The sequence below is a fragment of the Suncus etruscus genome, chromosome 11 (genome assembly GCF_024139225.1).
Source record: "Suncus etruscus isolate mSunEtr1 chromosome 11, mSunEtr1.pri.cur, whole genome shotgun sequence".
Lineage (NCBI taxonomy): Eukaryota > Metazoa > Chordata > Mammalia > Eulipotyphla > Soricidae > Suncus > Suncus etruscus.
This window is the reverse complement of record NC_064858.1, coordinates 49,394,123-49,406,923: the sequence shown is the minus strand read 5'-3', so window position 1 is coordinate 49,406,923 and position 12,801 is coordinate 49,394,123. Positions and strand designations below refer to the sequence as shown.

Here is a 12,801-nt window from a genome sequence, read left to right as displayed (position 1 = left end):
ATAATATGGTAGCTGGGGTTGGTGCCAAAAAAATATAGAAATAGTTCATGCATAAGCCATGTCAAAGATCCAGAATTCAGTCCTTGAGACCACATGATGCCCCCTCACTCACCGGTATTGACCAGTATTGGCTGTATCCCTGCCTCGAAAATGCCACCTAACATAGGCCTAGGACTCAACTGTTTGGACTGCATCCAGATGGAGTCTCTCCAGCACCACTGGGTACAGTCTCTGTACACCATAAAACTCATACAGAGGAAAGAATATAATTAGAATACAGGTAAAACAAAATAAATTGTGACTTGATTATTGCTGAACTCTAAATGTACCCCTGAATAGGGGTACCTTAATCTATTTTTTCTATGATTAGAACATCAAATAAAATGAAGTATTTTCTAAACCTATTTTTCAGAAGTTTTTCTCCAGAATTTTTTCCATGAATAAATATCAAAAAGGAAAAAGAATTGTTGAGAGGGTTTTGTTTTGTTTCATTAAATTCATTCTTCCTGATATCTATCCACTGATATCGGGGAGAAGGACCTGCACAATTAGTAACCGAGAGGCTGAAAGTGAAGCGCTCGCGGTCATCTGGGTGAAAAGGAATGGAGAAAAGCAGTCCTTAAGGTCGATAACAAGTTTTACAAAATGAGAGGGAATAGCTACTGGAGAAGGCAATCCTGGTTGGAGGGCACCCATTGGAGCCATGGTGGAATTGATAGCTTGGAGATCATGTAAGAGCCTCCATTTACCAGAGCGTTTTTTGATGACAAAAATAGGGGTATTCCAAGGAGAAGTAGAGAGTTGGAGATGTTCAGCGGCCAGCTGCTCCTGCACAAGCAGTGAGGCTGCTTCTAACTTCTCCGAGGTTAGTGGCCACTGATTCACCCAAACAGGCTTGTTGTCAAGCCAAGTGATCTTATCTGCTGTGGGAGTTGGGGGTGCAGGAAGAACCATGGCCATTAGGGAAAAGGCTGGGGCTTAAAGCCCAATCCGTCTTGATCAAATTTGGGTGTGGGATTTAGTGCCTTGGTCATACCCTGTCCAGATATACCAAGACCTTTGCCGGGGACATAACCCTGATTAAACATCTGCTGGAGGACCGCTTTATTTTTGCACTTAACAAGGTAGACATTCATTTGTTCAAGAATATCTCTGCCCCAGAAATTAATAGGAGGTCAGAAATGATGTAAGGTTGAAATGTGCCAATATCGCCGTCAGAGTCTTCCCAAGTTAAGATCTTGGCTCTCTGCATAACCTTTTTGGGACGGGCAACACCGATAATGATGTCCCAGGTGGGGGCTAGAGGCCAAGAGGAGGGCCAGGTAGCAGGGGACATGCAGGTTGTGTCTGCACCAGTATCTAGAAGCCCTAAGAATTCTTGGCCCTCAGTTATGAGTGAAAGAGGGGGTCGGATGTTAGTGAGCGCTTGGATCCAGTAAATATTAATATCAGAGGAACCAGGGACAGAATCGCCACGTTGGTGCTGCTGGGCAGGAAACGAAGTGTTAAGGGGAATCCCTTAAAGGGGACGTCCCTCCAAGCAGCCATAGTGGCAGCATGAGTCCCAGAAGGCTAGTAGGGGGAGGGTTTTGGAATAAGAAAGCAGCGGAGGAGCAGAAGCAAGGGAGGTGAAAGCGATGGTGGAGGAGCAGAAGCAAGGGAGCTCGGCTGCCGGTGGGAGTGACAGTAGCGGGTCGCCTCATCCTCCAAAGTGGCTGCATCACCCAGATTGAGGGGTTCATTGGGCGGAGGAAAATCGGAGAGGACAGGATAGAACCTTTTTGGAGGAGGGAGTGAAGAGAGTTCTGAAAATGGGGAGACTTGACAGGAGCGACTAAGGAGCAGGACAGGGAGGGGCAGATGGAGAGAAGTGGTGGAGAGCAACCGAAAGGAGATGTTTGTGTATAGGATCAGTTTCTGCGGCTTCAATGATGTCACGAATGAGGCTCCAGTAAGAGGAGAGAATGTTAGAAATATTGTCATCATGAAGACCCTCTTCTGCAAGGAGGAGATTAATTTTGTGGCCCACTTTTTGCCACGCTTGGCTACTAATCTGGGCTGTTTTCCCGGGACCACCAATGGTGAACCAAGGACATTTCTTATGAATAAAGAGAAAGAATTCCAAGAGATTTTTCTTTTTAACTCTTATACCTTTTTCCCTGAGAGTTTGCTTGACGCCAGCTATAAACTGTGCCTCTTTAGACAATTCTTGACCCATTCTTATCGGACACAATGAAAATTATGTGAGACCTTACCTTCTCCAAGCCTTCTGGAGAGGACCCTAGGGTACTTTCGGTGTCCGGTGGAGAGCCGTTTTCCACGCCGCACGTCGGACGCCAACTGTGCTGGCCAACAGCTTCAGTTTATTCGTGGTAGTGGAAAGGGTCTGCACCTGAAAAGGAAATGGGTGGGAAAAAGGGGACCACCAAGGATTCTTATTATAGTGTCGATTTATTTTTGAAATGCCGTGACTTATATAGTTTTTACACAAAGGGAAGAGGGGACAATGCAAACATTTGTCAAGCATACATTTGTCATCATTCAGTTCAAAAGGTTTGGCATGTGCCTGTTAATTTAATACAAGTTTCCTGAGGAACATCCTATTATCACACCAAATGCTCTATCTATAGGTCTGAGTTTCCTGAGACAGAAGAGTGTGACCTTATGGTTCTTTTGATCTGCGTCAACTCATGGCCAGTTGGCATGTACACAATTCAACTAAAGGACAGGTCTGTTAGAAAATGGCAGTTTGCCGCATACCCTGCTCATGGATTGGCAGGATTAACATCATCAAAATGGCAATACTCCCCAAGGCATTATACAGATGTAATGCTCTCCCTCTAAAGATACCCATGACATTCTTCAAAGAAGTGGATCAGGCACTTTTGAAATTCGTTTGGAACAATAAACACCCTCGAATAGCTAAAGCAATCATTGGGAAAAAGAATATGGGAGGAATTACTTTCCCCAACTTTAAACTTTACTACAAAGCAATAGTTATCAAAACAGCATGGTATTGGAATAAGGACAGGCCCTCAGATCAGTGGAATAGGCTTGAATACTCAGAAAATGTTCCCCAGACATACAATCACCTAATTTTTGATAAAGGAGCAGGAAATCCTAAATGGAGCAGGGAAAGCCTCTTCAACAAGTGGTGTTGGCACAACTGGATAGCCACTTGCAAAAAAATTGAACTTAGACCCCCAGCTAACATCATGTATGAAGGTAAAATCCAAATGGATTAAAGACCTCGATATCAAACCCAAAACCATAAGATATATAGAACAACACATAGGCAAAACACTCCAGGACATTGAGACTACAGGCATCTTCAAGGAGAAAACTGCACTCTCCAAGCAAGTGAAAGCAGAAATTAACAGATGGGAATATATTAAGCTGAGAAGCTTCTGCATCTCAAAGGAAATAGTGCCCAGGATACAAGAGCCCCCCACTGAGTGGGAGAAACTATTCGCCCAATACCCATCAGATAAGGGGCTAATCTCCAAAATATACAAGGCACTGACAGAACTTTACAAGAAAAAAACATCTAATCCCATCAAAAAATGGGGAGAAGAAATGGACAGACACTTTGACAAAGAAGAAATACAAATGGCCAAAAGACACATGAAAAAATGCTCCACATCACTAATCATCAGGGAGATGCAAATCAAAACAACGATGAGATACCACCTCACACCCCAGAGAATGGCACACATCACAAAGAATGAGAATAAACAGTGTTGGCGGGGATGTGGAAAGAGAGAACTCTTATCCACTGCTGGTGGGAATGCCATCTAGTTCGACCTTTATGGAAAGCAATATGGCGATTCCTCCAAAAACTGGAAATCGAGCTCCCATACGATCCAGCTATACCACTCCTAGGAATATACCCTAGGAACACAAAAATACAATACAAAAATCCCTTCCTTACACCTATATTCATTGCAGCACTATTTACCATAGCAAGACTCTGGAAACAACCAAGATGCCCTTCAACAGATGAATGGCTAAAGAAACTGTGGTACATATACACAATGGAATATTATGCAGCTGTCAGGAGAAATGAAGTCATGAAATTTTCCTATACATGGATGTACACGGAATCTATTATGCTGAGTGAAATAAGTCAGAGAGAGAGAGAAAAACGCAGAATGGTATCACTCATCTATGGGTTTTAAGAAAAATGAAAGACATTTTTGCAATAATAATTTTCAGACACAAAAGAGAAAAGAGCTGGAAGTTCCAGCTCACCTCAGGAAGCTCACCACAAAGAGTGATGAGTTTAGTTAGAGAAATAACTACATTTTGAACTGTCCTAATAATGAGAATGTATGAGGGAAATGGAGAGCCTGTTTAGAGTACAGGCAGGGGTTGGATGGGGAGGAGGGAGATTTGGGACATTGGTGATGGGATTGTTGCACTAGTGATGGGTGGTGTTCTTTACATGGCTGAAACCCAAACACAATCATGTATGTAATAAAGGTGTTTAAATAAAATTAAAAAAAAAAAAGAAAATGGCAGTTTGCTACAAGATGGCTGTGCTTATGCCAAGACTGTGAGGGAGAATCTGGCTCCCTATACTCTCTCTCACTCTTATTTAAAAAAAAAAAAAAAAAAAAAAGATAGTTAATAGATCTCTTCTGCGGCCATCTCTGAAGTAGTAACAGACAAAATAAAGTTCAATCTTTTTGTTATTTCTGACAGGAGCAAGAACCATAAAAGACATTTCACATTTGCAGAAAAATTGTATCTTCTCTTTCCAAAGAGCTGAGCTAGAAGTCTAATATGAGATCTCTGCCCATCCAAAAGAACCAGGTTTGCGGACTGTCAAAGTAGTCCAGGTTTACAGGAAGAAATATGGCATCTACATTAAAGGAGCCCAGTGAGAGAAATCAAATGGCACACCGGTCCATGAGGACATTCACCCCAGTGAGACAAAGCCCTGGACAAAGACCACAAAAGGATCCTTGACTGCAAAGCCAGATCTCACGAAGTAGGAAAGGAAAAGGGCAAATAGAAGGAGGGTACAATTGAGAAGCCACAGGAATAAAGTTATCTTATATACAACTTGATTAAAAACTATATATATATGTATAGAAAAGATAGATAATGCCTGTTGCCTCTCCATGTCTTCTGGGTCTGAAGTTTCAGGCTGCAAAACAGATTGCAAAAGCTTTCAGCATATAGATACAAGAGCGGACTGTAGTTGAGGGTTAGAAGTCACTTTTAGACTTAAAGAAAATGGATCAACTTTTTATTGTGTGCTGGCAATAAAATTTCATCCCCTTTGAGGTGATGAAATTTCCCTAGTGTCAGTCTCAATTGTGTCAGAGAAAATCAGTCTATCACTTACAGGGTTATTTGAGGTGAAGACAAAGCCATTGAGCTGTTGGTTTTGCACCGTCAGCTTCACAACTATTAGTCACTCATTGTGACATTTGCCTTCGAGAGTGAAAGTGTTTTCCCAGTATGCCTGCATGTGTTTGCTTACTTGGATATTCCTGTACACATATGCTACTTAAAAATATGGAGATCTCAAGGGGCTGGAGCAGTGGCGCTAGAGGTAAGGCGTCTGCCTTGCAAGTACTAGCCTAGGATGGACCACAGTTTGATCCCCTGGCGTCCCATATGGTCCCCCCCAAGCCAGGAGCGATTTCTGAGCACATAGCCAGGAGTAATCCCTGAGCGTCAACGAGTGTGGCCCACAAACAAACAAACAAAAAATATGGAGATCTCAACCACAGACTTAATCCTTCTTTTGCACGGTTTGTGCTTGTGCTGCTAGATACACTCAATTGGGAATTCCACCTGAGATTGAGAGGGACAGTGACTGTGCACTAGTTTGTGTTATCCCACCCACTTGTGGTCTCACATGACCTTTCTTCCTCTTTGTTTATCCTAATAATTATGACAACTGCCATTCAATACTTGGTCACTGCATGCCCAGCTTTGTATGAAGTTCTTATTTAATATTCTAAGTCAGCATTTCTCTGTTGGGGGCCAAGTAGCCCTCTGTGGCACCTCAGAATATTCCAATGGGAACACAGTTGAAAATTGTGTAAATGAGAGACCTTAGGTATAAGTCTACAAAGCCAATTGGTTAGAAGGGATCAAGCACAGGGAGGGAACCAGTTCAGAAGAGGGCTACAGTGGGGCGGGGGGAAGTTTGCAAAGTGCTAGTCTAATTAGCTCTTTGACGTGAGTTTAGCTGTCCTCCCTATACTGATGCCAAGCTGAAAACTTAGCAAGGCTCAGTCTCTTATTCATGTGGCACAGATGTGATTGGCATGTGAATTTCCTTGTGCCTGCCTTCCAGGGCAGTAGTTTCTTTGTGTGGAAACCTGAGCCAGACTGTGATGCAGGCAGGAAGATGATCATGTGGTAGTGGCTATGCTAGTGTAGCATTTCATTTTCTGTTCTGGAAAACAGAAACTAGAACTTCCTGTGCTTGGGGGAGGTTAACTTTAATGTTTGTATTGTAGCTCTGTTTAGTTTAAAAAGGGGAAGTTACCATTTTTCTGAGCCTGGTTTCCTCTTCTGTAAAATAAGCACGGTAATATCTTTGATGTTATGAACTTAGGTTATCATCAGGATTAAATGAGATCATGGAACTAAAAAGGCAAATGTTGTTGGTTTTGTTTTGCTTTGCTTTTGGGGTCACACCTGATAATGTTAAGCAGTTACATGTGGCTCTGCACTCATTAATCACTCCTAGCAGTGCTTGGTGAACTATATAGGATGCTGAGGATCAAACCTGGGTCAACAGCATGCAAGACAAGCGTCCGATCCACTGTGCTGTCACTCCGGCCAAAAGGAAAGATGTTTGTATGAAATTATTTGCCTGTACTCTCATACCCCCATGACATTTTAAAACTCATTCTTTGAGATGGAAATGAGATGCTGCTGTAGATTGGTAGGGTTCATCAAAAAGGCCATAGTCTTCTTTCACTTTATTCAAAAACTTTTATGAAGTTTAAGGATAGGAGATAGTATAGCACTTAGGATGTGTGCCTTATATGCACATGACTCTGTTTCGTCCCTGGAATTGTATGGGTCTCCAAATCTCACTCACTCACTGGACATGAACTTGGAGGCCCTCTGGCACCCCCCCACAGAGCCCCAGTAATCCCTGACAATGCAGGGCACAAGCTTCATGGCGTCATCCTGTTCTTGCCTTGAACCACTGGTTTGATTAGGTAGTAATCACTAGTAGTGACCTCAGACCTCCTGAGCACTGCTTCTAAACCACCCAATTGTTTTGGGTATCTACTATTTCCCCCCAAGTTTTGGGCCATAACTGGCCATACCCTAGAGCTACTCCTAGCTTTGTGCTCAGGGATCACTTTTGATGGTATTCAGGACACCATATGCAGTGCTGGAGGTTGAATTGGAGTTAGTGACATGAAATATAAGTGCTTTCACCCTGTACTATCTTTTTGGGTCCCTACTACATCCCAAACATAGGCATGCTTGCTAGAGAAGAAATGGCTAAAAGTTGGTCATGGGATATTGCAGACATTTTTTTCTTTGTTTTAGCCACACCCAATGGTGCTCAGAGGTTACTCTGGCTCTTCACTCAGGAATTACTCCTTGTGGCATATATGGGACTATATGGAATGCTGGGAATCGAGTCCCTCTCTGTACTATTGCTCTGGTCCTGCAGACATTTTTTAAATATATTTTTAATTTAAGTAACATGATCATAACCAGAACACCCCCCTTCACCAGTGTAACATTATCCCCTCTCCCCTTCCCATCCCCTGCCTGTATTCGAGACAGGCATTCTACTACAGTTATTTGTTTTTAAGTTCAGTAAGTTGTATTTTTTTTTCCTTAAAGGATAAGAGTAAAAAAATATAGTAAAGGTGTGATAGTGGCAATCATCTTTGTTTGCATAGGTCCAGAAAAATGAGGAAAATGGAAAAAAAAATCCTTGACCTGATTACAAAAAGGCCTCACCCCAGAAGTTTATTGGCATAAGACAGACTCTGGGTTCCAGGCATATCAGTCCGTCCAACTCCAGTCATTCTCAAGGTCCCGGTGAAACTTTTTCACACTTTAGCTATTGTTGGTATCAGATTCTTATATTTAAAGACTCTGGATTCTGTGCACTTCTTTCATCGATGTCAGGTGGATATGGAGCATCCTCTAGTTTCAGCATACCATTAAATGCAGAGCGATCTGCCCTGCATGCAGCCTGCAGACATTTTTTGAAGAATTTTTTCCGCAGTCCAGATAGACCCAGAGTCCCACACACATCAGTGAACAAAGCTGGATTTTGTCTGTGGTGGCCCTGATGGACTTGGATAAGCAAAGTCTTGGGTTGATGGGCATATAGCACCTTTTTTTGCTTTGTGCCTTGTCCTATGGGATCAAAGACTGAACAGGAACCGTGAAGTCTGAAGCAGAGCCCAAACCCTTTGCCCAGACCTCAAGCCCAAAGGCGGCCCTTTGAGAAGACTCAGTCTTCTCAAGCTCAGGCTTATGCAGGAACTACTCATGTTGGCAAGTGAGGCACCGTTTCCTCTCAGCCTACTAATGTCGAAGAGGGAACCATAGACCATAGTCCATATAACTGTGATGTTTTGCAGAATTTTTCTCTGTACATTTTTTAAAATGTTTAAATGGAACACAAGGACCTGTAGGCAGGAGGGAGAGAGGGAAAGTCTGTCCTGTGTAGTGAATGTTTACTAAGCACTTTCTATAAATAGGCCTCTGGTAGCTCTAAGCAGCGGCTGGCAAATCCAAACCACACCAGCAAAACATCTAGGTATGTGACTCCTCTTCTCTGAGTGGTTCCTGCTCCAGCGCTAGTGGAGCGGCCCAGAGACTCCAGGGGGGTCTATTTAGTGGAAAAGAGACAAAAGGAAGCAGATGCATCTACATTCTGAGCACACTCTCATGTTCTGATTGCCAACATGGATCCCAGTGTCCACTCACCTCTAGCCCCAGCAACCCTGTGTGCACATACACAGAAACACATATTTATGGCAGGAGAGACAGTGTGCCAGGGACAGTGACGAGTGCAGAAGGCAGTCTGGGGACACCAAGGAACACAGGCTTGCCTGCAAAAGAGGACAGTGATCATCTGTTTTTGAAACTTGGGAGCAGAGCTGTTTCCAGCCTCACTTTGGATACAGAAACAAAGCAAGAGAATTGGACTATGTCCAACAAAAACAAGCCCTTGGACTCACAACAGAACTAAGATTCCCAAGTAGGGGGCGGAGAGAGATGGAGAAGGAATGGGATAGGGGGCCTAGAAGTGATACAAGAAAAAAGGTAGGAGGTTGTCTTTGGTATTTTGTTGGTTTTTTTTTTTTTTTTGGTGGGGGGAGGAGGCACACCCAGCAGCACTCAGAATTTATACCTGGCAGGCTATGGGGACCATATTCAATACTGGGGATTGAACCCAGATTGGCCACGTGCAAACTAAATGCTGTGCTATTGCTCCAGCTGCCCCTTTCCCCATCTCTGGCACTTTGGAAGTAGCAAAGGCACAGTGATTTTTGCTTATACCCAAAGCATAAATGTCAACATCATTGTAGTCCTGTTAATCATAATACTGATAAAATATTAAAAATGAAGGAATAAATCAAAAAATTAAAAAAAAGCCCCAAGCCCACGTACCAAACAAACACTTAACTGAATCAATAAAGCAGAGGTTAATCTGTAGGTGAATATTCTGGCTTAATGGAAACAGTGACCTCACAGCTTCTGGGTGCATGTCTCTGTGTCATTGGACCTGGCAGTATAATGGCCCAAGGCACCTTGGTGTTTTCTTGAATGTACATGTCACTGTGAACAAGCCAGGGGCTGCTGGAGAGCTTACCCCATCCCAGGCTAAAGACTGCCTCATTCTCCCCAGCCAGGAAAGTTAGACTTCAGGGTCTGTGACCAGCTGGAGTTTGGAAATAGTCCTCTTGGTGCCCATAGTAGTGAGGCAGCTTTGGCCCAGTTCTAGAGGAGTTTGTAGAAGGGCTTTGTGATTCTGGGTAATCTGTGGTGTGGGCCAGAGGCCAAGACAGGGTCTCAGCTGCATGTGGGAGAGAAATCAGGACCAGACAGACTCCAGCTAACAGGCAGTGGGGAATTCTCCTGCCCTGCATGCAGCTGTTCACAGCAGGAATCAACCTCAGTTCACTTCAACCCCTGCAGGGACAGAATGCCACTTTCTGTTCCCATAGCTCTGCCCTCACTGATTCCATTCAGCTTTCTCTGTGATTTTTCAAGAATTTTTGAGTTTCTGTGGCAAAGTCAGCTCCTGGCCTAATTAGGAAAAGGAGGAGGTGCTGATTATTTCATATCTGGACTCTTTCCTGCAACATGTGTTCTCATTTCTGCTCCCACCCAGTCATTCTGAAAGCCAGGGAGAAAGTTCCAGAAATGGCAAGGTTGTTGATGCTTGTTTTAGTTTGTCATCTAGCGGATCTAGAATAGAGTTCTTTCCCAGTTCTGCATTCTTTCTAGACACAAATGCTATTAAGCTTCTGTTGATTCCTACAGTGATGTTTTCATATACAAATGCACATGCATATTTTTTCTTTTCTTCTTTCTTTCTTTCTTTCTTTCTTTCTTTCTTTCTTTCTTTCTTTCTTTCTTTCTTTCTTTCTTTCTTTCTTTCTTTCTTTCTTTCTTTCTTTCTTTCTTTTTGTTTGTTTGTTTTTGGGTCACACCTGGCAGTACTTATGGGTTCCTCCTGACTCTACGCTCAGAGATTGCTCCTGGCAGGCTCAGGGGACCATATGGGATGCCAGGATTCGAACCACTGTCCTTCTGCATGCAAGGCAAACACCCTACCTCCATGCTATCTTTCCAGCCCCACATGCATATGTCTTAAATACACACATATATATCACATATATACAACACTTATATGTGTATCTTCTTTGTGTACACAGATGATAGAATACTACTTATTTTTTCATACCTTCCTATTTTTGCTTGTTTTAGGAACTGTTCCAGAAACCTCGTAGAGAACTACCATTTTCTTTCTTAATTAATAGCGAATACTTGCTCCCTTGTTAAACGGACCATTGTGTACTTAATCAGCCTTTTGTTGTTAGACATGTTGGTGGCATAGTCTGTGTAGTCTCACCAGTACTTAATTGAGGACCAGGGAAGTAGCTTGAGGGACTGGAGCACATGCTTTACAGGCTAGAGCCCTGAATTCAATCCCTTATGCCTCACAGTTCCTGGAGCATTACTGGGAGTGACTTAGCACAGAAACAAGCACATCCAGGTGTGAATCTCTAAACTCTAGCTTGTGAACAACTCCAGGGGACATGTTCATTCCCATGTATTGGACTTATGATCCTTTGTGCAGGACATCTGTTAAGGTCTTGGAGATTTGGTAATTCTTACTTCTTTTGCCTGGATGTGAAGAGTTGAATGTGGTAGAGAATGTTGAGACATACCCAGCAGTACTCAGGGATTTGCCTTTGCACTCAGGGATCTCTTCTGATAGGTTCAGGGAGCTGCATGGGTTGGGAGGGATCAAACTCATGTTGACCTTGTACAAGGCAGGAGCCATGCCCACTATAATATCACTCTGCCTTACTAAATGCTCTCTTTTGGTTTTGTTTGTGGGGAGACACAAGGGCAATGCTTGGGGCTTACTTTGGGCTCTACACTCAGCATCTCTCCTGGCAGGCTCAAGGGACCACATGGGGTGACTAAGATTGAACCTGAGCCAGCCATGTGCAAGACAAGCACTCTACTCACTGTATTATATCTCCGGCCTTCTAATAGACTTTTAGTTGCTGCTGTTGCTTCTATTCCATAGGCCATGCTCTGAAGTTGTGATGTGTTGTGAATCCAGGGACAGTTCCCAGCTCCTTGTAGCTTAATAATTCTGAGAGTTTATAGCATGTACTGAAGAATATCATCAAAGTAAAAATCTCCCAATCACTCCATTCCATTTTGTCTCCATTTTACAAACAAAGAGAAGTCATCTGGATGGCTTCATTTAGCAAAACAATGTGAGTACTATGAAAGCATTCGATCTTGTCAGAAATTCAGTTCTTTTGTTGCCTGCCTTGGTGGGGTGGAGAGGAGGAAGCCAGGGCTGAATTGTTTCTGAGGAATTGAGCTTTTCACTAAAGTTGGCAGGAAAATAACTCTTCCTTCTAGGAACTCTGCACTCTCTATGATCTTAGTAGGGGGGAAAAGCAGGAGGAAAAGCTATTGTTTCTACCATCAAGCCACTGACTTATTAGTTCTTGCCTGAGAAGTCCATTTGCTCATGGCAAACACAAGCTATATAATATCTAGTTAACTCTTCCTGACTGGTTGTCCTGCTAGCAAAATCTGGGGAACAAGATACAGGTTTCTTAGAAATAACAAAACGATCTCTCCTATGACAAGCTGTTTTTGTAAATCGGTTTTGTTTTATGGCAAAACCCAGTGGTGCTCAGAGCTTACTCTTGGCTCTGTATTTAGGATTTACTCCTCATGGGATTCAGGGGACCATTTATTGCAGTGCCAGGATTAGAATGGCTTTAGCTGCATGCAGGACAAGTGCCTTTACTCCCTGTTCTATTTCTCTGGACCCTGTAGATTTAAAACATTTAATTATTTCTTCATATCTCTCAGATCCAGTATCTCAGTCCAGGACTAATTTTTGAATAGTATTAAATATATTCTTGGCTCTTCTCCTTAATTCAGATCAGGTGTAGATGGCCCATGTCTCATTGCCACTCCCACACCCCTCATTTCCACACACATACCCAATCCAACACTCCTTTTTGAATCGGAGGGGAAATATGATTTCTTTTGCAAAGCAATTTCATGCCTTGTTATCTC

General features: G+C 43.0%; 1 pseudogene; it reads left to right on the top strand.

Annotated features, from left to right (window-relative positions):
• Positions 1-4,636: 4,636 nt before the first annotated feature.
• On the top strand, positions 4,637-5,050 carry LOC126022073 (60S ribosomal protein L26-like; annotated as a pseudogene).
• The last annotated feature ends 7,751 nt before the right edge of the window (positions 5,051-12,801 follow it).